This window comes from Barbatula barbatula, assembly GCF_947034865.1.
Source record: "Barbatula barbatula genome assembly, chromosome: 24".
Classification (NCBI taxonomy): Eukaryota; Metazoa; Chordata; class Actinopteri; order Cypriniformes; family Nemacheilidae; genus Barbatula; species Barbatula barbatula.
The window spans coordinates 4,995,209-5,000,350 of NC_136787.1; the positions used below are offsets into that span (position 1 = coordinate 4,995,209).

At 40.7% G+C, this 5,142-nt stretch overlaps 1 long non-coding RNA gene across 1 annotated transcript; it reads right to left on the reverse strand.

Annotated features, from left to right (window-relative positions):
* Positions 1–4,364: 4,364 nt before the first annotated feature.
* Positions 4,365–4,938, reverse strand: LOC306889944. Its single transcript, XR_013786239.1, has 3 exons — positions 4,875–4,938; positions 4,603–4,794; positions 4,365–4,501 (listed from the first exon to the last, which is right to left on the reverse strand). It is a non-coding gene; the product is annotated as an uncharacterized lncRNA (long non-coding RNA).
* Between the last annotated feature and the right edge of the window lie 204 nt (positions 4,939–5,142).

The window sequence follows — 5,142 nt, forward strand, 5'->3', positions numbered from 1 at the left end:
AGTTCCTGTGTTGTGTTAGTTTAGTTATTTGTAGTTTTTGTAGTTTTTGTCAAGAGTTTATTCAAGTCTTGTTTATGTATAGTTAGTTTTAGTCCTGTTCTGTCTTGTCATAATATTACCATGTTTTGTTGTTACACTCAAGTGGGTCTTTGTTTTATTATTTATTAAATATATGTTAACTTACCCGCTGTCTGCACCTGGGTCCTCTCTCTGTGTCTCACCACTCGAGAATCATGACAACAACAATCTATCGGACAACCTATCCATTAGACCATACAGCTCTAAACGAGCATGCGCTGTTGTAAATGCTCCTAAGAAAATGTTTATATCACAGGTCTGGCCACCTTTACCATCAGCATAACACCATTGAATTATCGCTACAGTGTCTGAAACAAATGAGAAATGTTTGATGTCATAGCCATTGCCAAAAATATGCTGAGCAAACTCCTCCGGGTCTGAAAGTAACACTGTTGTGGGTAGGTTTTCCCTCATTGAAAACCTGCCCCACAAACTATTAAGCAATAGCTTGTTGATTGAGCGACGTGCCGGGTTGTGACTTATCTTAGCAGGGTTCAGTTGAATCCCTTCTTTTTCAAAATAGTCGTCGATGTATGATTGTTTGTCAGTGTCCGTTGCCGCATGTTCTGGATAACCACTGGCTTCCTGTTTGTACTGCAAAAATGTTTTAACATATTCGCAAAACAAGGTATCCGACCGCTGTGGAAAATGCCACACCTCATCTATGTTCGTCACAAAATATCCCTTCTCTACAGCTTTTAACAATTCAATACTAACCCAAGTACCGGAGATGGATCTTTCATCATCAGTGTGCCTGCAGGGGGTTGTTTGGTTTTGTTGTTCGGTGCAGGTGCGACAGAGGGGGAATATTAACTTGCCACCAAATCTTATGGGAAGCACTGGGTGTAGTAGTTTACGCGGTGGTAAAACACAGCATTTCACAAGTCCGTAATAATTTTCTAGAGGTTCAAAATCCTTGAAAATGATTTGTGGGTGACCTACAGGGATCTCCTTTCTGGCTTGGCAGAAAGGATACAGACTTGTGAAATCGACATATCTTATTTTCTCACCTTCTGCGACCTTGTGGTACAATTTGAACGCGTTAGTACCCCCCCCAAATAAAGCGTCGCGTGGTCTCAATCTTTCAGGGTGTTTATATGTGGACATAAAAACAATTACAGCAGGATCGGATTGTTTAGCTGTTTTCCACTCACATTCCCACATCACCTCCACCTTCAGACCATAAAATTGTTTCAACACTACAAGTTTGTCATCAACCTGTCTTCTGAGATCACCATAGGATAGTTTTGAGAGGGGGTTAACATGTTCATGTCTGAAACATTTTAAACATCCATGGTGGAAACATCCAAAAAACTCAAAAACTGTCTTTACATCTGAATTGTCAAAATACCCATCAACAAAATATTTACCAATTGACACCTCACCGTAGTTTAAAGCATGTCGAATGTCTATGCCCCGTGTTTTTTTTTACATATTCCAGCCATTCGATGGAGACATCTGAGTAGGCCTTGTTCTGATTGGTGTATGCATTGTTGTGGGTAAGAGCTAGAGTGTCTTTTGGGAGGTAATGTGTTTTGTACACAGCCATACAGCATGATGCTAATGTGGTGCACATAAACGGATCAATCCCGGTACATTGCATGAATTCATCGTGGTATTTCATACATGCCTCCCTCAGCAAAACAACGTCATTCTTGCCATACATGGTTAGTTCTTTTTTAAAATCAAACACCTTATCGGTGACTGTTGTGTACCAAGCATCGAACTGACCTCTGTCTTTATCACTCATGGTCTCGTACCCATAGAAATGCTTGTCTGGATAAGGGCCTGTATAATCTTCATTTTCTACCCTGTTGAAATGGTGTGGGAAGTATCCCTTATCCTCACAGGACAGGTTTAACGCGGCCGCTGTATTGGCCAAACGCATGGGTATGAATGAGTAGCTATCAATAAAACGTTGCTTAAAGCCGCTGTCATACATTAAAATTAAACGACACCCCTGCATTGTGATTTTAAGTGTGAGCCCTACTTTTGTGAAATGTTCCAAAAGTATGAAGTTGTCAAACCCTGATGCATTATGTGTAATCCATGTGTAATTTTTATAACGCGGTTGTCTGAAACGTCTGAGGAGTCTGTCGACACAATCTGTACCCTCTGCTGTGAATTCCTCACCAGAAAAAGTGATAGCACACACAAAATTCGGAACATGTTTACCGTCTTGGTAGCGTGTTTCAAAATCATAAAATATGTATTTCACACCAGGTTCCTTAGGGGTTATCGGTCGTATGAAACACTGATGGGCTCCATCAGCAACCAACACATCACCGCAATGGACGCAACAACTTGCTGGGCATTTGTGGGGTTTAGGATCTGTGCCGCTAATGTGATAACGTCTATTGCATTTTGGACAATGTTTGGTCACAACACACTGCGAAAACTGTTGACCAAGCGGTGGTTTCTTATGCATGTCATAACAATAGTCAGATCTGCAGTAACGAAGACAGTCACCACATTGTCTTTTTTTCACAGTGTGTCTGAAACATTCAGACCCATTACAGATATCACACACATATTTACAGCTGTGATCTCTACGACATGTGTAACCCCTGTAACAAAATTCACAAACGTAAGGCGTACCTATGAAAGCTTTTAAGTTCTTAATCATAAAATAATGACCATCGTGCAGGTACAAAAACACTGTTCTGTTATGTGGTGCATCTTTTGTGTTGTACTTTTCCAACACACCAGTGTCTGACCTGTGGAAGACCACTATTTTAACATAAGACTGACATTCAAACTTTGCTATGTCATTAAAGCCTATCATATCCTGATCCGTGTGACCAGCAGCATTCTGCAATGCTGAAGCTAATGGTATTAACTCTGTGTGTTGTTTTTGGGGGTTCAGAAAATGTGCCAGACAAATAGCAAAACACAGATTGTTTGAGATATTAACGGGGCAGAAAAGATTCATTCTGTTTCTCGCAATAACCTCGTTATGAGCTGTGTCACAGAGTTTTCTATACGCACCACCTTGTCTACACATGGCTATAGACACTTTCAATTCCAATCTATCGTCAACGCACACGTCTGCGTTGCTCTGCATTATCTTTTCGATCTGGTATTCAAAAAGCTCTACGCTATAGTTGTTGCTAGGTGACAATAGTGTATTAACATCAGCTGTCAGACTAGCACCTCGTAACGTGATATTAATCAAACCGCCATCACCAGCCAGCTGTCGCGAAAATAGAACTATTTCAGTCAACGCCTCATGTAAAAGACGAACATAGTCTGCCATATCGGTAGATGTTATCGAACTCAGATTCAATACTCTATGTATTTCCAAGCTGTTAAACCTCCTTCTAGGGACCACAGTATAATCACCAACACTACCGCCCTCTCTTACTAATCGCTGAGCTTCGCTAGGATTTAAACAAACAGAGGGTATGGCTGTTTCGTTTGTCTCAACATTTCTTACATCTCTTACAACCGGTTCATCACCAACAACTATATCATCGTCATCAACAATATCGGCACCTACATTATTTGCATCAACAATATCCGCATCAACAATGTCTAATCCGTAACCAACTTGATGTTGATTTAAAACAGGTGCATCTAGAGCCACAATTGGTTCTGGCTGTACATCTGACATTGAACGAACGGTACTAATTAAAGCTAAAAGAGACTCGGTTGTAGTAGTCGGTCTATGCATCGACCTGACTGTATAAATTAATCTCTGTAACGTGTCTGAAACACTTTGTGGGGGGTGTGAATCACCGTCACTGTGGTATCTAAATATTTTTGCCGTTGACTCACTTTCAGAATCATTTGACCCCTGACAACATTTTGCGGCCATTTCACAATATTTTATTTAAAACTTTTTAAAAACACTGTTGAAACCCCTCATATACACACTTTTTAAAAACAATAACAATAAAAATAAAAACAATAAAACATTAAAACAGGGGCAAAGTGATTTATATACACGGTGTTTACTCACCAGATCTGCGTCTGCCCATGTTAATGATCTCCATAAATAATACAACACTTTGCGCTTGACCGTCCTGAATGTCTTTTAGAGCCTTACGAATCAACCGTTGTCTCGCTAGACCTTCTCTCAGCGATACTGATGTTGCGGTGATGACACTCCTTAACTTTTCAAAGTCCCTTCTGTCTCTCCGTCTTTCATCACGCAAACTACGCCGATCATCTCTCGCAATCCTCAATTCGGAGCTAATCAGATCCAAACGTCGTAAAATCGCCGCTGCCTCAAATCCATTTGCCGGGGTCGCCGTCGGTAATGTACGAGCCTCCGCTCTGAACGCCTCTTGATTAGCTGGCAACTCCGATGTGTCAGTGCCAGAAACAATCACTCTATTATTAGCCGAAGCCCCTGTTGGTTCGGCCTGGGTGAACTCTGCTGCTTCCCACGCTTCAACTAAATCGTCGTCCCACACAGCCTCTGAAATAAATAGTAAAACAAAATATGTGTTAGGCGAGAGAGATAACCAAAAAGGTTCAAGATGATTATAAATAAATATAAAAACCCCTAGACTCACTCACCGGACCCTTTATTTAGATTTTGCAAGGGTGTTGTAGCCTGCGGTGTTCGTTGATTGTTAATGCCTGCGGACTCCGAGTGAATTTGAGCAGCCGTTACAATCGTCCTTGGAGCAATAGAGGTACTTGGTAACGCAGAGTCTGTAGATATGTTCACATCATTCGAGATGTCTGCCACCAATCGCGATAAAGACCCTACAAAACACATTATTTAAAACACATATCTACATTTCTAGCGGATTATCAAAACATAAAACAAAATAAGTGTATTTTACTTAGTGAGTCGTTATCGCCGTAGCCAAACTGTGGTGTTTCGTCGTTTTGTATGTCTCCAGAAACTGTTGCCATATGTAAAAAGAAAATGTGTGACTAACATGTTTATATAGGGTTTTTGAACAACTATAGACATAACTATTTTATAATTACCAATGAGTCTCCTTCTAACGTCAGGGTTTTGCGGGGCTGTGTCGACAGACCCCCGTGTTGCTCCTGTTTTGATAAAAAATAATGTGTAAAAAATGTTGCGGCGTTTTTCTACGAACA